The sequence below is a fragment of the Kogia breviceps genome, chromosome 9, assembly GCF_026419965.1.
Source record: "Kogia breviceps isolate mKogBre1 chromosome 9, mKogBre1 haplotype 1, whole genome shotgun sequence".
Lineage (NCBI taxonomy): Eukaryota > Metazoa > Chordata > Mammalia > Artiodactyla > Physeteridae > Kogia > Kogia breviceps.
Genome location: NC_081318.1, coordinates 51,468,522 through 51,495,082, shown reverse-complemented (window position 1 = coordinate 51,495,082; position 26,561 = coordinate 51,468,522). Strand labels below are relative to the sequence as shown.

The following is a 26,561-nucleotide window of genomic DNA, read 5'->3' as shown; positions in this document are numbered from 1 at the left end:
ATACATGGACTTCCTATGTGGGTAGACTGTGTTCCCCTGTCTTCTTACTCGAGCATTCCTGCCCAGGAGACCCAGTTGAGTGGCATTATACCTTGGAGAAGAGAATGTTTCCTTCTTTTTCACTGTCAGTAATATATTATTGTGTTTATTTTTAATGCAGTGCCTTGTACTTACTTTTATGTAATGTTTTGCTCAGTGCTTTAAAGGCTTATATAAGTAGAAGTGAAGAACAGCCTGAGAGTGTTGAGTGAGATAAGAATATTCTAAATTGATAGCTAATTCTAGTAGCTTATAAAATATTTTTACATAGATCTGTGTCATTTTAGTATAACAGTGCTATAATCTGAATTGTATTTGATTACACATCAGTGATTTTTGAGCCCCAGTTCCTAGTTGGAGTGGAATTAGTGGTATGTGAATTAAGGAAAATGATTTGGGTTAAAACTAGATAAACATGGCAGTAAATAGAAGAAGCAGTTTTATGATGAATTAAATAAGATTGATGAAAAAGTTTCCTTTGGGGCTTCCCTGGTGGCGCAGTGGTTGAGAGTCCGCCTGCTGATGCAGGGGATGCGGGTTCGTGCCATGGTCCGGGAGGATCCCGCGTGCCGCGGAGCCGCTGGGCCCGTGAGCTGTGGCTGCTGGGCCTGCGTGTCCGGAGCCTGCGCTCCGCAACGGGAGAGGCCGCAGCAGTGAGAGGCCCGCATACCGGGGGCGGCGAAGTTTCCTTTTGTTAAAGTTATATCTGTACACTTATGAATACAGAGAAAATACATATCTTTTGAAAATTAAAAATATTCTTTATAGGTGTTTTAAATATTGATTTTAAATGTTATATTTTATTGGAATGTTTTACTAAAATACATTTCATATCATAATATATACAAAGAAGAATTTAATGAAGCATATCATCCAGAGATGACTTGGTGTTTCCAGGCTTTTTCGAGTTCAAAGAAAAAGTCCTGTTAGTTTTTTTTTTTTTTTTTGGGGGGGGGGCACCTGGCAATGTTTATTGACAGTTCCTCAGGCGATTCTAAAGAGTAGTTAGTTATCTACATATAAGTATCTATTCTTTTTCAAGTTCTTTTCCCATTTAAGTTATTACAGGTATTGAGCAGAGTTCCCTGTGCTATACAGTAAGTAGGTCCTTGTTGGTTATCCCTTTTAAATATAGTCGTGTGTACATGTCAATCCCAAACTCCCAACCTGTCCCTCCCTGCTACCCTTCCCCACTGGTAACCATAATAAGGTCGTTCTCTAAGTCTGTGAGTCTGTTTCTGTTTTGTAAATAAGTTCATTTGTATTATTATTTTTAGATTCCACATATAGGTGATATCATATATTTTGTCTTTTTCTGTCTGAGTTAGTTCACTCTTTGCTGTACACCTGAACTTAACACAACATTGTTAATCAACTATACTCCAATATAAAATAAAACTTAAAAAAATAAATTTTTAAAAAAGAAATAATTGTGATTAACTATGGCAGTAGTGGAAATTAACCTGTAGTTTATTTATTTATTTATTTAATACCTTTATTGGAGTATAACTGCTTTTTTTTTTTTAACATCTTTATTGGAGTATAATTGTTTTACAATAGTGTGTTGGTTTTTCCTTTACAACAAACTGAATCAGCTATACATATACATATGTTCCCATATCTCTTCCCTCTTGCATCTCCCTCCCTCCCACCCTGCCTATCCCACCCCTCTAGGTGGTCACAAAGCACAGAGGTGATCTCCCTGTGCTATGCAGCAGCTTCCCACTAGCTATCTAATTTACATTTGATAGTGTATATATGTCCCTGCCACTCTCTCACTTCGTAACAGCCCACCCTTCCCCCTCCCCATATCCTCAAGTCCATGCTCGAGTAAGTGTGTTTTATTCCCGTCCTACCACTAATCTCTTCATGACATTTTTTTCCCTTAGAGTCCATATATATGTGTTAGCATACGGTATTTGTTTTTCTCCTTCTGACTTACTTCACTCTGTATGACAGACTCCAGGTCCATCCACCTCATTATAAATAACTCAGTTTCATTTCTTTTTATGGCTAAGTAATATTCCATTGTATATATGTGCCACATCTTCTTTATCCATTCATCTGTTGATGGACACTTAGGTTGCTTCCATGTCCTGGCTATTGTAAATAGAGCTGCAATGAACATTTTGGTACATGACTCTTTTTGAATTATGGTTTTCTCAGGGTATATGCCTAGTAGTGGGATTGCTGGGTCGTATGGTAGTTCTATTTGTAGTTTTTTAAGGAACCTCCATACTGTTCTCCATAGCGGCTGTATCAATTTACATTCCCACCAGCAGTGCAAGAGGGTTCCCTTTTCTCCACACCCTCTCCAGCATTTATTGTTTCTAGAGTTTTGGATGATGGCCAATCTGACCGGTGTGAGATGATATCTCATTGTAGTTTTGATTTGCATTTCTCTAATGATTAATGAGGTTGAGCATTCTTTCATGTGTTTGTTAGCAATCTGTATATCTTCTTTGGAGAAATGTCTATTTAGTTCTTCTGCCCATTTTTGGATTGGGTTGTTTGTTTTTTTGTTATTGAGCTGCATGAGTTGCTTATAAATTTTGGAGATTAATCCTTTGTCAGTTGCTTCATTTGCAAATATTTTCTCCCATTCTGAGGGTTGTCTTTTGGTCTTGTTTATGGTATCCTTTGCTGTGCAAAAGCTTTTAAGTTTCATTAGGTCCCATTTGTTTATTTGTGTTTTTATTTCCATTTCTCTCCTGTTTGTTTTTAACTCTGCAAGAACAGTTGTAATTCTGATCTTTCTGTGTTCAAATTGGTTACTGTTTATATACAAGAGGCATATTTTTTGGTAGGTTTTCATATTAAAATTGTTAATGCATGTACAGATCAAAGACTGTCTTGCTCTTTATCTCTATTTCTTGATGCCTAGAGGCTACTACTTTGAACTTTTTAGCTGATTCTTTTGTCACTGAGCTCCATATCATTTATGGTATGCTTATGTGGCTGATTTCTTGATTGTTCAGTTTTAACCGTTATGGAAGATGAGGATTTAGCTCTTTTTTCCACTCTACCCCTACTTTCTCTCTCTCTCTCTCTCTCTATGTGTGTGTGTGTGTATATATATATATATATATATATATATATATATATATACACACACACACACTTCTGATCCCTCAATTCTCCCAACATAATTATATTAATATTTTTATTAAATCAGTATTTATTAATTGACCCATTAGTAAATTGTAGTTACCTTTTCCATTCCTGTATTTTTAATTTCTTGGAGTTAATAATTGTTTGCTGAGTTTTCCATATATACTGCTTATCAATAATTCAACCCCCAAAATCTCTGCTAGTTTTTTAATTCACCTTTCAGTATGTTTATCCAAGTTTATCAACTTGATTTTCTTGAAGAGGTTGCTCCTGGGACCTTCTCACTGTCCAGGATAGACTCATTATTCTCCATACCTGATACACACTTGTCACCATCTTCCTGAAAGTCACTTTTGCCTTTCTCATGAATTGCGTCTTCTAGTTCCTTTATCTCATATCTTCCCCTTTTCTATTTTGCCCCTTTGTTACATGCTCAGAGGGCAGCATATCTTTTTTTTTTTTTTTATCTTTCTAAGAAAAAATGTTTGTGGTAGATTAGTTTTATGAATCCTTATTAACAAGTCTGAAAATTAATTTTAACTGTCCTCACACTTGATTGATAGTTTGGCAGGGTAAAGAATTTTAGGGTGGAAATGTTTTTAGATGCATCATTTCATCGGCTTTTGTTTTTAGATGTCATCATTGAAAAGTTCAAAAGGACTTTGATTCCTAATTCTTGACATGTGATTGTGGTTTTTTTTCCTTTGTCTCTAGTGTTCTGAAATTTCACAATGATGTATCTTAGTATACCTCTGTTTTCATCTGTTTCACTGTGTGCTGTGTGCCCCATTTAGTCTAGCAACTTAACCACTTTCAGTTCTGGAAAATATTAAGTGTTTCATTAGTGTTTTTCTCCCTTCTGTTTTGTATATTCTTCTTTCTAAATAATTCCTCTTATTTAGATGCCCTCTCTTAGTTCTCTGACTTTTTTCTCTTCTGTGTTTCTACCTCTGTACTTTTCTACTTATTTTTGGTATTTCCCCAAATTTATCTTCCATGATTTATATTGCATTGTTTATTTCTACTTTTGCATTTTTATTTTAGGAGCTCTTTTGTTTCCCCTGGATGTTGCTCTCTTACAGCAGTCTTGTTCTAGTTTGATGAATACAATGTTTTCGTATTTCTCTGAGGATTTTAATGATTGTTTCCTTCAGCCTTGAATAGTTTTATTATTACAAGTAGATTTTACCTGTTTGTTTATTCTGGTCTCTGTCACTCAGCATCTGAGATTCAATAAGCATGACTTTTAATGCATTTAACATTTATGTACCCTTAGGAACATAAAGAATCAGGTTTGTTTTTTTTCCCTTCCTTAAAAAAATTTTAACCAAAGGAAAAAAAAAAGTACCCAGTTAAAAACAAGTAAGAGTTTATAAAAACTCTTTTATAAAGAGTTTAAAAGAAAGAGATTTATAAAAGAAAGAGATATATAATGAGAAGTCAAATTTTCTACTTCAGATCTGTTTCCCACGTCAACCACTATTAGTATTTTCTTATATGTTCTTACATAAATATTTCATAAACACACAAAAGCATATATAAATATGTGTGTGTATTACTCCTTCCCCACCTTCTTTTCTTAAACAAATGGGAGCCCAGTATACTCACTTTTTTTTTTTAACTGTAGATGTTTCATTTCTGTAAACATGAATACAGCCCATTCTCTCCTCAGGTATATATATTATAACTGAGCATACATACTATGAGTATATATATTATGACTTATTTCACCAGATTATTTCTAGTCTTTTGCTTTTATAAACAATGTGGCATTGAAAATCCTTGAAGACACATATTTTTTAATTTATGTAGAAGCTGCCCCGGTGTGTACCCACAACTCTGTTACCAAACAGTTTTTAACCTCTGCATTTCTCTTTGGTTAACATTAGTATCTCACTGTTACTTTGATTAGCCATCCTCTATTTAGTTCCACTGATCTTCCCATTTCTACCTGTATGAGTACTACCCTGTTTTGATTAACACAGCCTTAAAATATATTTTAATGTCTGATAGGTTCAGTCTCCTTATATTTCTCTATAAAAGGATCATTTAAAAAATATTTTTAGGACTTCCCTGGTGGCACAGTGGTTAAGAATCCGCCTGCCAATGCAGGTGACACAGGTTTGAGCCCTGCTCCGGGAAGATCCCACATGCCGCAGAGCAGCTAAGCCCATGTGCCACAACCACTGAGCCTGCGCTCTAGAGCCTGTGAGCCATAACTACTGAGCCTGTGTGACACAACTACTGAAGCCCACATGCCTGGAGCCCGTGCTCTGCAACAAGAGAAGCCACAGCAATGAGAAGCCTGTGCACCACAATGAAGAGTAGCCCCCCGCTGCTCCCTGCAACTAGAGAAAGCCCGTGCGCAGCAACAAAGACCCAACACAGCTGAAAATAAATAATGTAAATAAAAAATTAAAAAAACATTTTTAGGACAACATTTCAGATTGCCTTAATGACAGACCAGCACAATATAGTTATGCTCTCAGTATATAAATCCATCACAGACCTTGGAGATATTGAGGGTTGGTTCCAGATCATCACAATAAAGCAAATATCACAAAGTGAGTCACATGGATTTTTTGGTTTCCCAGTGCATATAAAAGTTACGTTTACACTATACTGTAGTCTAGTAAGTGTGCAATGGCATTATGCCTACATATCTTAATAAAGAAATACTTTATTGCTAAAACATGCTAACCATCATCTCCTTCAGCAAGGTGTAATTTTCTTGCTGGTGGAGAGTCTTGCCTCGATGTTGATGGCTGCTGACTGATCACGGTGGCCGTGGCAGTTTCTTAAAATAAGACAGCTATGAAGTTTGCCCCATTGATGGACTCTGACTTTCATGAACCATTTCTCTGTAGCATGCAGTGCATTTGACAGCAGTTTACCCACAGTAGAAGTGCTTTCACAATTGGAGTCAGTCCTCTCAATCCCTGCCGCTGCTTTATCAACTAAGTTTATATAATATTTTAAATCCTTTGTTGTCATTTCAACAGCCTTCACAGAATCTTCACTGGGAGGAGATTCCATCTTAAGAAACCACTCTCTTTGCTCATCCTTAAGGAGCAACTCCTCATCCATTAAAGTTTTATATTTGTAACAGATAATGAAAAAGTTTGAAATTTTGCAGTTACCAAAATGCAACACAAAGTGCAGTAGCTCATTCTTAACAGTAGAGAACTAAAACCATGGAACTCTTTTTGCATGTGTGAGCTTCACTGTAGCCATTCTGTGGCTGGATTGTTTGGGGGTGATGCCTGATCTTGATGTCTATGTCTTTCCACTTAGGCTGGTCATATTCTCTAGTGAAGACTTCATATCTGCCTGGAAGGTAAAGATGTGAAGGGTAAAGGCTTTTGATAGTCAAGAGGGAGAAGCAGGTGGAAGGTTTGTCTCATCATTCAATAATCCTGTTTTCCATATGATTTCATTGTCCTTTGTCCAGCGACACTTCTTACCTTACTCTCTCCAGATCAACCCCTAGTTTTCAGTCCTGCATGGGTGAGGGTGAGGGGCAGCAAGTACCCTGCAAAGAGGGTGGGGTTGAATTATTGATAAGTAGTATATATGAAAAACTAAGCAAATATTAACTTCAAGAAAATAAAAATACAGGAATGGAGAAGGGTAACTACGGTTTCCTAAGGGATCAGCTAATGAATACTGACCTAATATTATCTGAGTCTCCTCATTGTAGTTCCCCTCACTTCATGTACCTTGGGCTGCTAATTCCTTAGTCTTTGGAAGATTTTGTTTTGTAAATGAAATGATTTTCTGCTTTTCCTGTAGCTTGTTTAGAGTTTGACCTCTTGGGTCTGCTAAATCAGTTAATCCTTTATCCCTGTGTTTTACAGCTTCCAAAGTCAGTTTATCTCTAATTCTCCACATCTTTGTAAACTTATGCCTTTAAAAATAAAATAAAATTACACACACATCTTTGTTACATTTTAGAGAGATTTTAGGTGAGAGCAAAAATAGATGAATTCAGTTTATTTTAACCTGGAAATACTGATATTTGTCCTTTTGAATAAAAATATTTGTTCATTTTACTTTTGTTTTTGTATTTAATATTCTTTCAAGCTTGACACTTAGTTTTGTCAGATCCAAATATGCCAAAATGTTGGAGCCTATCAGAGAGAAGGGTTTCTGCTTTCTAACCATGTTTATTTTTAATTTTTAATTATACCTTGGGTAAAAGGATCTGTGATGAAGAACACCTTTCAGCTTTCCCTTCTGAAAGAAGATTGTTTGTTCTAAGAGCCACTACAGCCATCCATGCTTTGCTTCAATTTGAATTTTTGTTTAGACCTCTTCATTGTTAGCACAAGAAATTAACAAGAGTTGTTTCCTTTGGCTTACTGGTGTTATTTCAAACTCAAACTAATCCCCAGGTGACTTTGTATTTTACTTTGGTATGTGTCAGTTGTTGATTATACAAAATTTTATCTCCAATCAGAGCTGAAAGCTAGGTAATATAAAGGAAAAATAATTCAGAGCGTTAAACACTTTTTAAACATTTGTTGAGTACCTATTATATACAAGGCTCTCTACTAGGAGCTATAACGGAAGAGAAAGCTCTTGTTCTTGGAGAGGTTATTTAACAAGGAGAAACAGGAAGCAAATATGAAATACTTAATGAATGCTGGAAAACCATTCTTTCTGCTTGTTTAACCAGATGTTTGTATTTTAAAATAATTAGGAAAATTAATTATGAATGTATGTATTCCCTTTGGATCTTGACTTGTTTGTTAGACATTATAATAATCTTTTTTTGGAATTACATAATGTAGAGTGACATAATTAAAATCTGTACCTGTTATCACTCTTCCTTCAGCATTTCTTGAATTCTTGATGATTGTTTTTAACCCTAAAAGATTACTTTAAGCAAAGAATATGAGAGAAAAAAGGTTGGTAATTTGCAAAAAAAGGAAATGTTTTATATTTAATATATTTTTTTTTCTTCAGATTTCAATACATACATTTGATTCCATGACTGTTTTATCTTTCACAGTTCAGGGAGAAAGAGAGAATAAAATAGAGTGGTGAGAGAAGTATCTTGACCCACTGTTGATCTATAGCATCCAGCATCCCTGACTTCAAAGAGTTTCTAATGGCCATTTCTGACTATTAACCTGGAGTTTTATTTCAGTCATCTGTTGTTCTTGCAGGCATTTATTTTAGTCATCTGCTGCTCCTGAGCATGTTAGTACTGGCAACTCATTTTCTTCCATCTTCCGAACTTTGCAACTGCTTCCAAGTTTCACAAAGATATTTCTGATTCCATTACTGTGTCCAGACACTTGGCATGGCAGTAGAAATGATGAGAGATGGCTGGTGTTGACCAGTAGAAATTTGTGGCTACTCTTTCAGGGCTAAAATTATAATAAAGTCATACTGTATAGTGGCAAGACTGGGACTAGGAACTGCGTTTTCTCATGCCCAGTGTTCTCTCCAGTGACCAAAATGAATTGTTTCATGAGTTTTCTTCATATCTGCCACTTGTTGAAATGCAAGCCCTCAGTGACAGAACTCATGTCATCATATCCCTGTGCTTTTGGCCAGTCCCTTGCAAAATGTTCTGATTTGTTATCCTTTCAGTCGCTTGGACATTTTCCTTCTTTCTGTTTAGGGAAAATATTGAGAGTGTTTTGTAGAGGGTTCATATATGGGAAATAATCTGTGAATATAGCTGGGGGAGATGAGCATGGTTTGGGGCCAATCATTTATAAATATGATGTACATATTTTTTTAAACTATTGACTTACCACTGGTCAGTCTCTTAAACTTTTGGGGCCTCATTTTTCTCATCTTTAAGATGTATAAGAGGGTATAATACTTATACCCTCCAGCATATGGCAATTTTTTGAGGCTGAAATGGGATAGAAAATGTACGAAAATGTAATAACAGTGGTATGCAGGCTTGATTCAGTGATGGAGGAGTTGTAAAGAGTAAGGGATTTAAGACTTTTATACTGACACCACTTGATGGCTTTGATTAAATTAGCGTGTGTGGGTGTGTTATATGAGTAGAAAAGCCTAAAAGAGCTTTTACAAAAGGGGCTCCTTAAAGCAGCAATAGTAAGAAATTCTTCCTCAGTCACTTAGTGCAAATAGAAAAGATGGTCTATTTTGTCATTTTACTGTTGTGAGAGTAATACAGTATTATAAGAGAGAAGAAGAGTCCTCTAGCCTGATAAATATTTATCAAGAATCAATATAGAAATTCTTAGTCTTCTCATACCAAATACCCTGGAGCTACATGCAGAAACTACAGTTTTCATTGTGTGTGTGCATGGCTAACAGTGGAAGGTAAGTTGTTTTCATTTATTCCCCCAGTGGCTTGGAGGCTTTGTTTTGAAATTTATAAAGGTCGTGATTCAGGTAAAAATGGGAGAAAAATATCTGATTTGTAGAATGAACATGTAAAAAATTAAGAGCCACTGTTAGTGAGTTTCATTCATTGTAATGCTTAACTCTAGGCATTAAAATAGTCTCATCACTTAAAGTGCTCTTGTTAAAATTATGAAAAGGTATTATTTAATGTGACATGGACTGAAATGGCTTACTAGGAAAGAATCCACGATAAAAAGTACAAACATACATAAGGCATGAGGTATTTAAGGGATGAAGTGTTCTATATAAGGAGATTATCTTTGGAGAGACAAATCCATGACTTGAGAAATGAGGCTAAGCATTTTTGCCTAATAAAATCTTGTATATAAGGCTACTTAATTTTATTAGGTAAGGTGGTTTTCTTTAATCCTTATAAGTCTGTACAGAAACCTCTAGGAACCTTCATGATATTGACTCTCCAGGTATACAGTTCATAGTTTGAGCAGCTCATTTGTTCAGTCATTGTTTTGTTACACAGGTATGCATAAATATATTAATTTGGTAACAATTTTAAGATATTACCAGGTAGAACCAAGAGCCCTTTTAACTAACCCTTCTTTCAATCTCTGCTCCTCCAGGGGTAATACCTGTTATACTTTGCTTTATATCTTTCCAGACCGATTCCTGTATATTTTCATATTTGTACCTGTGGAAAAGATGAAGTTTTGTGTACTTCATTTCTCTCTATATGACACAATACTATCTTTATGACACTTGCTGTTTTCCACAGAAAAACGTGTTTTGGAGGGTTTTACATGTTATTGCATATAAAATCACGTTCTTTTAACAGTTTCAGATTATTTATAGGATGGGGATTTAGGCATTCCCCTGATGAGGAACATTGAGGCTATTTCTGTTTTTTCCCATGTTTTCCAGTCACATCACAATGAGCATCCTAAAAAGTTGCCTCATTAGAAGCAATATTACCAATTATCATGACAATCTTCCACTTGATAATAAGTTGTGATGATGAAGGTTTAGTAGAGTTAAAACTTTGATTTTTCTTTTTAATTAGAAACTGCTTGAATTCTGGTAATGGTGACATGAAGAGGCTGGCAGTTCCCCCCTGCAGAAAGTAAATAGAAAACCAGACAGAATTGTCAAAAACGGATATCCGTTTAGGGGTATTAGAAATTGACCAGAGGTAGTTAAAAAAAACTTGATCTTGCACAATTGTTAGGGCTTGGGGTGAGAACAGTGTGAGTCTGTGGCCTTCTGGCCTGGGCCCTTCCCAGATACCTCCTCAGGTGTGCCCTGCTGTCCCCACCCTCCTCAGCTGATGAAAGCTGAAGCTTTACCAGCTTGGGACTAGCTGAGAAACCCAGCAGCTTTGCTGTCAAAGAGGTGGCCGTGGGGGAGTAACTTGATTCAGGGAAGGGAGGAGTGAGAGGGGACACAAAAACCTGTGGCTTTGCAAGTACAGGGTGGTGGGTTTGGATGGAAAGAGAGGGAGAAAACCTGCTGCCTTGCTAGCTCAACGCTGTGGACCTGGTTTAGGGTGAGCAGTGGACCAGAAGAAATTTAATAGAGAAATCTCAGAAATGAGAGAACCATAGAAGGGCTGAAGTAAGTTCTCCATACAGCTCTGGTTGACTGGAAGCTACATATGTGAAGGGGAGACCCAAGAGATGGGAGACCCAAAAAGTTCAACCCAAAGGAGACTGGAGAACTGGCTGCAGTGTTGAATGCATTCCCCAGTCTATACACAGATCAACTGGCAGAGGCTGGAAGTGTTAGGCAGTGTAGTGCGGGGAATTTTTTGGTTATCAGAATACCTGAGGAGCACTGCAGGCATTTGGTGGAGAACAATCCTATGCAAAAAGGATTATGCCAATAGTCTCCTGTTTGAGAAACACTGCTTTAGAGCATTCACTGTGGGATAGTCTCCCTTCCCCCTCCCCTCCTCATCTAGTGTCTGTTGTGAAGAACCAGATGCACCTCAGCCTCTCTGCTCTTTGTTTAGGCCCCACATCCCTGTAAGGAACCCTTCCCATGCAAGACATACGCCCAGTGTTTCTGGAAAGAAGTCTGTGGTACTTAGGCCAAAAAGTGTGCCCTTGTGTATGGGGTTCCTTAATTGCTATGAGTGGCTGCCCATCCACTCACTGTGCCTGCCCTTTTCTTTTGTTGGCTCCAGGCTTAGATTTTCTCTAGGAATGCTTTGGGAAATACAGCTCCATGTTTTGTTTCAAGGTTTAAACATTGATCGTAAATTCAAGATTTTCAGTACGGTGAACTGTTTGGTTCTTTGCACTGGGATGCCTTCCACTGCGTGTCTCCCATTTTATCGTCCCACCACTCCCATCAAAGAAACAGTTAACCTTTTACTCCTTTCCAGTATTCACTCAGTGTTAATAATGCACCAGAAGGTTTTGTTGCCGGAGTTGCCATGTATTATTTAGTTGCAACAACCCTGTAAGAATAGGTAACTATTGCTGTTCCCCATTTAACAGATGAAAGAAACTGAATTGGAGAGGTTAAGTCGTATACTCAGGTTTTCAGGACTAGTTAAGTGATAGTGTCCAGGCTTTTAACCACTATGCTATATCACTTAATTCTCTTATTCCTTCATAGTGTTCTTATCATCATGCTTTATTCATTTGTTTACACATTTTGGTCTACTCTGCTAAGATGTAGTTTTTGGAGGAAAGATAGTGTGTCAACATCAACCATCATGCCTGGCCTATAAGTGCTTGGCTAATGTTGAGTAAATTAGCTGAGCACATTTAAAGTTTAACTTTCTTCTTTGATTCAATATAACTAAACTAGAATTTCGAGATACTATTTTGAGAACTAAGGTATTGACTGCATATTGTCATTTTATAGAAATCAAGTGTTTTTATTGACCTAACGTTTTAGACGAACTCTTGCTGTCAAATCAGTCTTGTGAGTTGTGTCAAAATTTAATCATAGAGAAACCTAACTTGATCCAAATTTATTTTATTTTATTTTATATTGAAGCATAGTGATTAACAGTGTTGTGTTAGTTTCAAGCATACAGCAAAATGATTCAGTTATACATATACATATACATATATCTATTCTTTGTCAAATTCTTTTCCCATTTAGGTTATTACAGAATATTAAGCAGAGTTCCCCGTGGTATTCAGTAGGTCCTTGTTGGTTATTTTAAATATAGTAGTGTGTACATGTCAATCCTAAACTCCCAATCTCACCCTTCTGCCCTGGTAACCATAAATTTGTTCTCTAAGTCTATGAGTCTGTTCTGTAAATAAATTCACTTGTATCTTTTTTTTTAAGATTTTGCATATAAGCGATATCATATGTTATTTGTCTTTCTCTGTCTGACTTACTTATTAACATAATCTCCAGGTCCATCCACATTGCTGCAAATGGCATTATTTCATTCTTTTCAGTGGCTGAGTAATATTCCATTGTATATGCGTACCACATCTTCTTTATCCATTCATCTGTCAGTGGACAGTTAGATTGCTTCCATGTCTTGGCTATTGTAAACAGTGCTGCAATAAACATTGGGGTGCATGTATCCTTTCAAAATATGTTTTTCTCTGGATATATGCACAGGAGTGGGATTGCTGGATCATATGGTAGTTCTATTTTTAGTTTTTTAAGGAATCTTCATACTCTTCTCCATAGTAGCTGTACCAATTTGCATTCCCACCAACAGTGCAAGAGGATTCCCTTTTCTCCACACCCTCTCCAGCATTTATTGTTTGTAAACTTTTTGATGATGGCCAGTGTGACTGATGTGAGGTGATACCTCATTGTAGTTTTGATATGCATTTCTCTAATAATTAGTGCTGTTGAGCATCTTTTCATGTGCCTGTTGGGCATCTGTATGTCATCTTTGGAGAAATGTCCATTTAGGTCTTCTGCCCATCTTTTGATTGGTTTGTTTGGTTTTTTTGATATAGAGCTGCATGAGCTGTTTGTAAATTTTGAAGACTTATCCCTTGTCAGTAGCATAGTTGGCAAATATTTTCTCCCATTCTGAAGGTGGTCTGTTTGTCTTGTTTATAGTTTCCTTTGCTGTGTAAAAGCTTTTGAGCTTAATTAGGTCCCGTTTGTTTATTTTTGTTTTTATTTCCATTACTTTAGGAGACAGCTCACAAAAGATATTGCTGTGATTTACATTGAAGAGTGTTTTGCCTATGTTTTTCGCTAAGAGTGTTACAGTATCCAGTCTTACATTTAGGTCTTTAATCCATTTTGAGTTTATTTTTGTGTATGGTGTTAAAGAATGTTCTAATTTCATTTTTTTACATGTAGCTGTCCAGTTTTCCCAACACCATTTATTGAAGAGAGTGTCCTCTGTTGTATAGTCTTGCCTCCTTTGTCATAGGTTAATTGACCGTAGGTGCATGGGTTTATTTCTGGGCTTTCTATCCAATTCCATTGATCTATATTTCTGTTTTTGTGCCAGTACCATACTGTCTTGATTACTGTAGCTTTGTGGTATAGTCTGACATTAGGGAGCCTAATTCCTCCAACTCTGTTTTTCTTACTCAAGATTGCTTTGGCTGTGTGGGGACTTTTGTGTCTCCATACAAATTTAAAAAATTTTTGTTCTAGTTCTGTGAAAAATGCCATCGGTAATTTGATAGGTGTTGCATTGAATCTGTAGATTGCCTTGGGTAATACGGTTATTTGGACAATATTGACTCTTCCAATCCAAGAACATAGTATCTCTTTCCATCTGTTTGTGTCATCTTTGATTACATCAGTGTCTTATAGTTTTTGGAGTATAGGTCTTCTGCCTCCTTAGGTCAGTTTATTCCTAGGTATTTTGTTCTTTTTGATGCGATGGTAAATGGAGTGTTTCTTTAATTTCTCTTTCTGATCTTTTGATGTTAGGGCATAGAAATGTAAGAGATTTCTGTGTATTAATTTTGTATCCTGCCACTTTACTGAATTCATTGATGAGCTCTAGTAGTTTTCTGGTACCATCTTTAGGATTTTCTATGTATAATATCATGTCATCTGCAAACAGTGATGGTTTTACTTCTTTTCCAATTTGGATTCCTTTTATTTTCCTTCTCTGATTGCTCTGGCTCAGACTTCCAAAACTGTTGAATAAAAGTGGTGAGAGTGGACATCCTTGTCTTATTCCTGACCATAGAGGAAATGCTTTCAGCTTTTCACCATTGAGAATGACGTTAGCTGTAGGTTTGTTATATATGGCCTTTATTATGTTTAGGTAAGTTCCCTCTATGCCCACTTTCTAGAGAGTTTTTATCATAAATGGGTGTTGAATTTTGTCAAAAGCTTTTCTGCATCTACTAAGATGATCAGATGATTTTTATTCTTTAATTTGTTAATGTGGTGTATCACACTGATTGATTTGTGTATACTGAAAAATCCTTGCATCCCTAGGATAAATCCCACTTGATCATGGTGTATGAGCCTTTTAACCTGTTGTTGGATTCTGTTTGCTAGTATTTTGTTGAGGATTTTTGCATCTATGTTCATCAGTGATATTGGCCTGTAATTTTCTTTTTTTGTAGTATCTTTGTCTGGTTTTGGTATTAGGGTGATGGTGGCCTCATAGAATGAGTTTAAGAGTATTTCTTCTTCTGCAATATTTTGGAATAGCTTTGGAAGGATAGGTGGTAATTCTTCATCTCTAAATATGTGGTAGAATTTGCCTATGAAGCCATCTGGTCCTGGACTTTTGTTTGTTGGGAGTTTTAAAATCACAGTTTCAATTTCAGTACTTGTGATTGGTCTGTTCATATTTTCTATTTCTTCCTGGTTCAGTATTGGGAGATTGCACCCTTCTAAGAATTTGTCCATTTCTTCCAGGTTGTCCATTTTATTGGCATATAGTTGCTTGTAGTAGTCTCTTATGATCCTTTGTATTTCTGTGGTGTCTGTTGAAACTTCTCTTTTTTCATTTCTAATTTTATCGATTTGAGCCCTCTCCCTTTTATTTTTATGAGTCTGGCTAAAGGTTTATCAATTTTGTTTATCTTTTCAAAGAACCAGCTTTTAGTTTCACTGATCTTTTCTATTGTTTTTGTCTCTATTTTGCTTATTTCTGCTCTATCTTTATGATTTCTTTCCTTCTACTACCTTTGGTTTTGTTTGTTCTTTTTTCTCTAGTTGCTTTAGGTATAAGGTTAGGTTGTTTATGTGTGTTTTTTCTTGTTTCCTGAGGTAAGGTTGTATTGCTATTAAGTTCCCTCTCAGAACTGGTTTTGCTGCATCCCATAGGTTTTTGGATTGTTGTGCTTTTGTTTTCATTTGTCTCCAGGTATTTTTTTATTTTTCTCTTTGATTTCTTCAGTGATCCATTAGTTGTTTAGTAACATATTGTTTAGCCTCCACGTGTTTGTGTTTTTTACAGTTTTTTTCTTGTAGCTGATTTCTAATCTTACAGTACTTTGTTGGGAAAAGATGCTTGATCTGATTTCAATTTTCTTAAACTTACTGAGGCTTGCTTCATGGCCCAGCATATGATCAATCCTGAAGAATGTTCCATGTGCACTTGAGAAGAGGTGTATAATGCTGATTTTGGATGGAATGCCCTATAAATATAAATTAAGTCCATCTGGTCTAATGTGTCATTTAAGACCTGTGTTTCCTTATTGATCTTCTGTCTGGATGATCTGTCCATGGATGAAAGTGGGGTGTTAAAGTCCCCCAGTATTACTGTGTTACTGTCGATTTCTCCCTTTATGGTTATTAGCATTTGCCTTATATATTGAGGTGCTCCTATGTTGGGTGCATATATATTTACAACTGTTATATCTTCTTCTTGGATTGATCCCTTGGTCATTATGTAGCATCCTTCTTTGTCTCTTGTAACAGTCTTTATTTTAAAGTCTATTTTGTCTGTTATGAGTACTGCTACTCCAGCTTTCTTTTGATTTCCATTTGTATGGATTACCTTTTTCCAGCCCCTCACTTTCAGTCTGTATGTGTACCTAGATCCGAAATGGGTGTCTTGTAGACAGCCTGTATACGGGTCTTGTTTTTGTATCCATTCCATTAGTCTGTGTCTTTTGGTTGGAGCATTTAATTCATTTACATTTAAGGTAATTATCAATGTGTATGTTCCTATTTCCATTTTCTTAATTGTTTTGGATTTGTTTTTGTAGGTCTTTTTTCTTCCCTTTCTCTTTTGTTCTCTTGAGATTTGATGACTAACTTTAGTGTTGTGTTTGGATTCCTTTTTTGTGTGTGTGTATCCATTGTAGATCTTCGGTTTGTGGTTACCATGATGTATTGATATAGCAGTCTATATATAAAAGATTCTTTCAAGTTGCTGGTTTTTTAATTTCAATGCATTTCCAGTAGCCTGCATTTGTGCTCTCTTCTTCTCACAATGACTGGTTTTGATAACATATTTGTGTTCAGATGTTTTCCTACCTTTACTTGATGTTGCCTTTACTGGTGAGCTTTTCCATTTAATTTTATTGTTTCTAGTAGTGGCCTTTTCTTTTCTGATTAGATAAGTTCCTTTAGCATTTGTTGCAAAGCTGGTTTGGTGGTGCTGAATTCTCTTAGCTTTTACTTGTCTGTAAAGCTTTTGATTTCTCCATCAAAACTGAATGAGAGCCTTGCTGTGTAGAGTATTCTTCATTATAGCTTCTTCCCTTGCATCACTTTAATATATTGTGCCTTGTTCTTTTGGTCTGCAGAGTTTCTGCTGAGAAATCAACTGATAACCTTATGGGAGTTCCCTTGTATGTTACTTGTTGCCTTTCCCTTATTGCTTTTAATATTTTCTCTTTGTTTTTACTTTTTGTCAGTGTGATTACTATGTGTGTTGGCATGTTTGTTGTAGGGTTTATATTGCCCGGGACCCTGCATTTCTTGGACTTGGATGACTTTTCTTTCCCACGTTATGGAAGTTTTCAGCTATTATTTCTTCAAATATTTTCTTAGGTCCTTTCTCTCTCTTCTCATTCTAGGACCCCTATAATGTGAATGTTGGTGCATTCATTGTTTTCCCAAAAGTCTCTTATACTGTCTTCCTTTCTTTTCATTCTTTTTTTTTAATTCTGTTCTGTGGCAGTGATTTCCACCGTTCTGTCTTCCAGCTCACTTATCTGTTCTTCTGCCTGTCACTCTGCTATTGATTCCTTCTAGTGTATTTTTCATTTCAGTTATTGTATTGTTCATCTCTGTTTGTTTTTTAGTTCTTCTAGGTCTTGTTAAACATTTCTTGTGTCTTCTCAATCTGTGCCTTCATTCTTTTCCCAAGATCTTGGATCATCTTCACTATCATTACTCTGAATTCTTTTTTTCTGGTGGATTGCCTATCTCTACTTCACTTAATTGTTCTCCTGGGATTTTAGCTTATTCCTTCATCTGGGACACATTCCCCTGCTGTCTAATTTTGTCTAACTTTTTGTGCTTGCAGTTTCCATTCTGCAGCCTGCCGGATTGTAGTTCTTCTTGCTTCTGCTGTCTGCCTTCATCTAGTAGATGAGGCTTCTCTCTTGTTGCCAGTCCCCCAGGCTGTGAAGACTGACATGGGGCTCAAGACTTTCACTCCTGTGGGAGAACTTCTCTGGTATAATTATTTTCCAGTTCATGTGTTGCCCACCTGGTGGATGGCCTGCCATCTTGTTGTTGCTTTGTCTTTGGATGTAAGGTATCTTTTTTTGGTAGGTTCCAGAGGTTTTTGTTTTGTTTTTGTCAATGGTTGTTCAGCAATTAGTTGTGATTTTGGTGTTTTTGTAAGAAGGGGTAAGCCTTCTACTCTGCTGTCTTGCTGGCAAGTCAATCCAAATTTCAATTTCAATCCAGTTTTCTGTACCATTTCCTGGAAATGTATTTAAAAATTTTTTTCCTGCTGTATTGAAAATATATTAGAAGTAGTCCAAATGACTTAGATAATTCCTTTAAAATTTTGCTTAAATATTTCCAAATGCACACAGAATATAAGGTTTTGTTTTTCATTTTCTGAATCTGCAAAGTATGCAGTATGGTTCTGTCAAAATAACTGTTATTCTATCTACAAAGTATAAGAGCAGAAATAATTTTTAACATCTTATGAGAACTTAATTTACCTGTCATATTTTCATTGGGGATTTCAGTTCGTTGAATTAAATGGGAGTGAATATACCACAACTGTGATTACAAAAGGATTTTTAATACTGAAATAGACTATAGTCCTAATTTATTAAAAACAGTTCATTTAAGTACTTATAGTTCTAAAACTGGGAAGAAATGCTTTTGAAAAACAACTCTAGAAAGCTTTTGGAACAGAATATATGTGGGTAAATACCATGCATTTTATTAAATTTGTCTTCTTACTGATCTATATTGTAGAAAGTTAGAAATGTATTTATATGTAAGAAGTTCTGTAAAAGCGTGCCATTTTAGTAGACTAAGCATTGAAAGATACCACCACTTCTATCTTTGTTGCTTGTTATACAATTTGTGGAAAACTAATAGCTTTAAGATTACTGCTCTGTAAACCATACCACATTTCACTGATTCCAAGTGTTATACAGACATTTTATTTATAAATAACAGTATATAATTTGAAAACTATTCTTCATTTTAGTAACAGAAATATGTTACATTTTTGTGACTGAAACTCTATTACTGAGGACTTGTGATGTACCAGACTGTGGGCTAGTTGCTGGGAATATAAGTTTGAACAAGACAGGTAAGATTTCTGCACTCATCAGACCTAAGAGTTTAGAAAGAAAATCATACATTAAATAAATAACAAAATATTTAATTACAGGTTGATCAGAGTTACAAAGCATAGACTACTACAAAAGTATATATTAGGAGAATTTATCCTAATTGGTGCTGCCAAGGACATAGAAATTCTGCTCCTGAAGGATGCGTATGAATTAGGTACACCAAGGTGGTGGTAAGTTGCAGGGAGGACTTTGCATCAGGACAGGGGAAGGATTGGTGTGCCTAAAGCTACAAAGGGTGGTGCAGATTGTTTAACCTAGTAGTGTATTTTAAAAACTCACTGGCCATAAAATTTACATTTTAATTAATTCCTTGTAGGTGAGATATATATCACTCATAAGAAATCTGTATATATGTAGGAGGCTCTTGTATAGTCTGGGCAAGAAATGATGATGACTAGGACTCATGTTATTTGATTCCAGAAATATTTAGGAGGTAGAATCTACTGCTTCTTTGCTCCAAGTTAGTTTCTATTCCTACCACTTACATACTTTCAAATATTTTTGCTATTTTTTGGTCTGTTTTACTTCCTCTTTAGCCATTCTCTTTATTCTTGTGGGTTTTCTTTTTTTAACCTTTATTAATACTTTGCTGCTGTTTTAATAGAGATTTTAAAGGGAAAGACTATAAACTCAAGTAGTTAATCTACCATATTTAACTGAACCCTACCTCCCACTGATTTGAAATGTCACCTTTCGCATATGTTAACTCCTATTTAGTTATTCAAGGTTTCTCTGTGGCTGGGCCAGTACTGCACTAGTTTATAGTGTTTTTATACTTAATAGCACAGGCACCTCCTTTACAGTTATGCTTTTTTCCAGACATATTGGTTGGTTTTACGTATTTTCTCTTTCAAGTAAATTTTAGAATAACATTACCCCAAAATCCTGTTGGGATTTCTTTTTTTTTATTTTTCTTTTTAAATTTATATTTATTTTTGCCTGCATTGGGTCTTCATTACTGTGCGTGGGTTTTCTCTAGTTGCAGTGAGTGGGGCTACTCTTCATTGCAGCGCCCGGGCTTCTCATTGAGGTGGCTTCTCTTGTTGCAGAGCATGGGCTCTAGGCCCGCAGGCTTCAGTAGTTGTGGCTTGCAGGCTCAGTAGTTGTGGCTTGTGGGCTCTACAGTGCAGGCTCAGTAGTTGTGGCACACCGGCTTAGTTGCTCCGTGGCATGTGGGATCTTCCTGGACCAGGGATCGAACCCATGTCCCCTGCATTGGCAGGCAGATTCTGAACCACTGTGCTACCAGGGAAGTCCCCACCCATTTTTTGATTGGGTTTTTTTTTTGGTTTTTTAAATATATTGAGCTGCATGAGCTGTTTGTATATTTTGGAGATTAATCCTTGTCAGTTGCTTCATTTGCAAATATTTTCTCCCATTCTGAGGGTTGTCTTTTCATCTTGTTTATGGTTTCCTTTGCTGTGCAAAAGCTTTTAAGTTTAATTAGGTCCCTTGTTTTTTCATTACTCTAGGTGGTGGGTCAGAAAAGATCTTGCTGTGATTTATGTCATAGAGTGTTCTGGCTATGTTTTCCTCCAAGAGTTTTATAGTGTCCGGTCTCACATTTGGGTCTTTAATCCACTTTGAGTTTATTTTTGTGTATGGTGTTAAGAAGTGTTCTAATTTCATTCTTTTACATATAGCTGTCCAGTTTTCCCAGCACCACTTATTGAAGAGACTGCCTTTTCTCCATTGTATATCCTTGCCTCCTTTGTCATAGATTAGTTGACCATAGGTGCATGGGTTTCTCTCTGGGCTTTCTATCTTGTTCCGTTGATCTATATTTCTGTTTTTGTGCCAGTATCATATTGTCTTGATTACTGTAGCTTTGTAGTATAGTCTGAAGTCAGCAAGTCTGATTCCTCTAGCTCCATTTTTTTCCCTCAAGATTGCTTTGGCTATTCAGGGTCTTTTGTGTCTCCATACAAATTTTAAGACTTTTTTTTATAGTTTTGTAAAAAAATGCCATTACTAATTTGTTAAGGATTGCATTGAATCTGTAGATTGCTTTGGGTAGTATAGTCATTTTCACAATATTGATTCTTTTCATCCAGGAATATGGTATATTTCTCCATTTGTGTCATCTTTGATTTCTTCCATTAGAATCTTACAGGTTTTTGCATGCAGGTCTTTTTCCTCCTTAGTTAGGTTTATTCTTAGGTATTTTATTCTTTTTGTTGCATTGGTAAATGGGATTATTTCCTTAACTTCTGTTTCTGATCTTTCATTGTTAGTATATAGGAATGCAAGAGATTTCTGTGTATTAATTTTGTATCCTGTGACTTTACTAAATTCATTGATTAGCTCTAGTAGTTTTCTGGTGGCATCTTTAGGATCCTCTATGTATAGTATCATGTCATGTACATACAGTGACAGTTTTACTTCTTCTTTTCCAATTTGGATTCCTTTGATTTCTTTTTCTTCTGATTGCCGTGGGTAAGACTTCCAAAACTGTGTTGTATGATAGTGGTGAGAGTGGACATCCTTGTCTTGTTTTGATCTTGGAGGAAATGCTTTCAGTTTTTCACTATTGAGAATAATGTTTGCTGTGGGTTTGTTGTACATGAGGCCTAATGTCTTTTTAAAATAGTAGATTTTTGAAAGCCTTTTTAATTTCTTCTATTATCTGTTTTAATTTTTACCTCTTTTTCCTAAATTTCACTAATTGACATTTTCCTAGAAAATCTCTACTCGACTGGATTTTACAATAACATTGTTCACTGTGTTTTCTTTTGAATCCTCTTCATGCCTGCAGTTATTTTCTCATTGCATTCCTAAGGTTATTTGTGTCTTAGACTAGCCAAGTATCAGTCTCTTTTTATTGGACCTTTGAAACAGCCAGCATGGATTGATCAAATCTATGGGTTTTTTTTTCTTCTTGGATTAATTTCTGCTTTCTGTTTTAATTCTTTCTATTTTTAAATTTCCCGTTACCTTATAAATTTTGTTCTTTCATGATCCATAGCAGGTTTCTCATACTTTGCCCTTTTCTAGTGGGAAAATTCTTCAATATGATCCCTGCTATTCCCACCCCCAACCCACCCTATGATTTAATCTTTTTCTTTCTTTTGCTCTTTCTTTTCTTTTGTTTTAATCCCCTGGTAGATAGTAAGTCTGTTTTTTTGGCAGTTAATATTTATTTGTTGAATTTGGTGAGTTGCATTCATGCTTTTAATATTCATGTGTAGTGATCCTTGATGTGTAGTGATCATATCTGTAATTGAAGGGGTCTAGATTAAATATATTAAATTTTCTCCAGTTTAAATAGGAACCCCATTTGTATGTCATTGAATCTGGCTTCTGATTAAAGAGTCCATCCTCCTGTAATTAAGGAGGAGGAGTGGAACTTGTAGGAAACTTACCTTCTGAGTTTTGGGACTTTCCTTTCTTCCTGGAATCTCTTAAGTAAAGTGGGACCCTTCTCTGCTTCTCTGGCTCCAGCTCAACTTTGCAAGTTTCCCACTACAGAGAGCTTCCTGTTTCATATATTAAGCTTTCACATGCAAGAGTTGCCCTGTGGTAATCCGTGTCTGAGTGGTTATTATAGATTTAGTTAATGTTTTTTAAAATTTATTTATTTATTTGGCTACATTGGGTTTTCGCTGCTGCGCGCAGGCTTTCTCTAGTTTTAGTGAGTGGGGCTACTCTTCACTGCAGTTTGCGGGCTTCTTGTTGCGGTGGCTTCTCTTGTTGCAGAGCATGGGCTCTAGGCACATGGGCTTCAGTAGTTGTGGTTTGTGGGCTCAGTAGTTGTGGCTCACAGGCTCTAGAGTGCAGGCTCAGTAGTTGTGGTACATGTGCTTTGTTGCTCCGTGGCATGTGGGATCTTCCTGGACTCAGGCTTGAACACATGTCCCCTGCATTGGCAGGCAGATTCTTAAACACTGTGCCCAGGGAAGTCCCAGATTTAGTTTATGTTTTAATATTTTATGAGGTTAATTTTCTCTCACTGCTCTTTGTTGTAATTTTCTCATATTGTTTATTTTTTTCATATGCTTTTAGGATGATTTAGTTAGAAAGAACTGTTGTATTTTTTTCAGTAGTTAATGTTATTAGATAACTAATTTATAAGCCAGTGAATTGGCTTGTGAGGGACAATTATTTATTCACCCTGTCCCATAACATCCCAATAAACGAGGGAGATTGGGATTATGCCAGATGTTCGAACGTTATTAATTTTATTCATGACGGAGTATGGAGTAAAGGTGTTAGTGCAGATCCTTGCATGTCTGGGAAGTTATGCTAATATTTGACATCCTGGTGTAACCAGAGCACCAGGGTGGGTTGTTCCACACTCACCCACCCCCTCACCTAACCACCTCACCAGTTCCTGTCTACTTTTCCCACCTGTCAACTCTGAGACTCCCTAAACCCAAATAGTTTCCATTCAAAAGGGGAAGATATGGAAAATAGCAAGTCCCCTCACCCCAACTCTCACCTTTGGAATTAAATAGCCTGGAACGGGGAATTAAATAGCCTGGAACGGGGCAAGTGAACTAAGTGAGGACTTTTTGACAGTAAACATTAAGAATAACATCTGAATTCAACTCCAGAAAAGAGTGCTACCAGGGGAAAATCAAGTTTTAGCACATGTTCTGAAACCGCCCATAAGAAAGGGCTAGGGAATGATCCTCTAGGTACGAGTTCTAAGAGCTCTGCACTCAAAGGGGCTTCACCTGGCCCACTCTGGGCCTGCAGAACCAGATGACCTGTGGGCTGCCTGGCAAGCACACTGCAGTCTATCTGTCTCAGTCTCCCATGAGGTACTTCAGTTCCATCGCAGAGTACTCCCCAGTGTGTTAATACCGTTGAACCTTGAACAACAGCACCCACCCTCCACACAGTGGAAAATCCCCTTATGCTGTCTCCGCAGTTCCGTGTTGGCAGATTCAACCAACAGCAGATGATTAGTACGTAGTACATGTTTACTGACAATAGTCCACACATACGTGGACCTGAGTAGTTCATATCCATGCTGTTCAAGGATCCACTGTAGTTGTCCTTAAAGCTCTTTGGTTTGAGGAAGTGTTTGGCATGTTTACTCTTCTGACTGTAGAGGAGGTGTGTCACCTGATGGCTGTTGGGAGACTTCAGGAGACTGGGTTAAGTCTTTGGCTGCTGACGGAGGTGTTGCTGAGAGCTCCCACTTTAAGCGTTGACCACAGGGCCAGCTCAGTCAGGGCCCCCTGATAGCACAGGTACTCTCTCTGGCCACAGACCCATGTCTCATGGCAGGCTGTCTCAGCCATCCAGCCAGGGTATCATTGAAGGGCTTGCAGAGACCCTTGAAAGGGTTACTAATGTTTTGGAAGATCTAGCAGATAGGAGCCGAAAATCTTGCCCATTAAGGAATAGGGATGCCAGTCTTCAGCTCGAACTGGGTTTTCAGAGGCACAGATGGTGTCCATAAGTTTCATCCTATGCAGATAGTTGTAGCAATTCTGACTTCCTTGGGTTTCCAGCTGTAGCAGTCTTGGACCATCCTCCACAAGGAGTCATGGTTTGTACTTGATATCCCAAAGTCTGGACAGTAGAATATCAGTCTCCTATTTGAAGATTTTGGGGGCATGTGCCCCTCAGGGACATGAGGTCCCCTTCAAGATTTCATTCATTGCAAAGCTCATGATTTACTTCTTCACAAAAATAAATGGCAGTAAAAATACCAGATTCCTGTCGACCTTCACCAGCACAACATTCACTCCAGACTGGCCTCCCTAACCTGTGTAGAGCTGTATCAGTTTACCCCACTGCCCTGCCTCCTCAGCCCAAGTTCCCTGGAGCTCCCCAGCCAGGCCATTTCCTTAGTGGAGGGAAGACCAAGCCAGACTTGGCCTGAAAACATGGTTATATAGGGGGTCTACTGTATTTTTATTAAAACTCCATTAAATATACCAATTAGTTTGGGAATGTTTGGCAACTTTTTAATCTAGATTCCCTTTTCAGGACATGGGATATTGACAGACTTACTAGGTTTTAATTAAATTTCATATACTAAAGAATTAGTAACAACTTACAAAGGTCTTCAAAATAACCAAGGGTATATTTCACAATCTCTGCCACTTTTCTTCCCACTTAATTAAGCACAGATATAAAAATTCAAATGCCGCAAGAACCAATATAGAAGATACATTTAAAAAAAAATCTTCAGTACAACTGGAAATCTGAACATGAGCTATATATTTGATGATACTAAGGAATTACTGTTATTTTGTTAGGTGTGCTAACAGTATTGTTACATTGTTTAAAAAGAGTCCTGATCTTATAGACATAAACACTGAAATACAACATCTGGGATTTGCCTCAAAGTTATGTAGGTTAGAAAGTATATGGGGGTATGAAACAAAATTGGCCATGAGTTGCTAATTGTTAGAGCTGATAATTGTTGGGTGTGTTATTGTCTCCTTTTGTGTATGTTTGGAATTTTCCTCAATAAAAATAAAGACATACGTAGGATGTCAAAGGAAAGAAAAAAGTACTCATGAAAAGTAGAGTTAACTACGTTTATAGCCACAGGGTAAGAATACTTCTACAGATTGTTGATTCTGTTGTTCCCTGCCCAGAGTACACTTTGGACTTCAAGCAAAATTATGAAGTAAACTTTGCTTATCTTCTTTATTTCCTAGTGTCTTCTTTCTTCATCTTACCTCAATATCAGTTTTCCTTCTGCTTGTTGTAAATGCACTTTTTTCTCCTGTTTACCTCTTTACTTACAAAATTGTCACTCATTTATACATACTGAGAAGGAGATCTGAAGATGAACCTGTTTCAGTTAAAGTGCGAGAGAAAAATACTTGGGAGAGAGTTCAGGGTTCAAAGTTGGGGAATAGTTCTGATATTTGAGCATTTCAAAAAACTGATAGAAATGGAAGAAGTTTGTTGGAACATTGGGGAAAAAACTTATAGGAGTCCTATATGAAAAGCACTAACTGTTGATTTTATTTTAAAAATTGCCAGTCTGGGGGCTTCCCTGGCGGTCCATTGGTTAAGACTCTGCACTTCCAGTGCCGGGGGTGCAGGTTCAATCCCTGGTCAGGGAGCTAAGATCCCATATCCTGCATGGGGTAGCCAAAACAAATAAATAAATAAAAATAAATAAAAATTGCCAGTGTGGAGATAAGGGGAAGTAAAAGCATCACATTAGTACTATTCTAACAAAAATAAATAATGTATAAAATGGGTAAACCAAAAAGTAGCAATATTAGCACATTACCCAGAAATACAGCTGTGATTAAAAGGAACAACAAATTCAAGGTAGTTGCTTCTGTAGAATAGGATAAGTTGGGAAAGATGCTGATAGCATGGAACAGAGAACTGCTGTTTTTCATTATAAGCCACTTAGTAATACAGTCTGACTTTTGACAATGT

The 26,561-nt window shown here is 36.8% G+C and overlaps 1 protein-coding gene and 1 pseudogene across 16 annotated transcripts in view; one reads left to right on the top strand and one right to left on the bottom strand.

The window, feature by feature from the left end:
- Nucleotides 1-26,561, top strand: part of PALS2 (protein associated with LIN7 2, MAGUK p55 family member) — a 138,600-nt gene that overhangs the window by 59,358 nt on the left and 52,681 nt on the right. The window lies entirely within an intron of this gene.
- On the bottom strand, nucleotides 23,721-24,804 carry LOC131762410 (protein C1orf43 pseudogene; annotated as a pseudogene).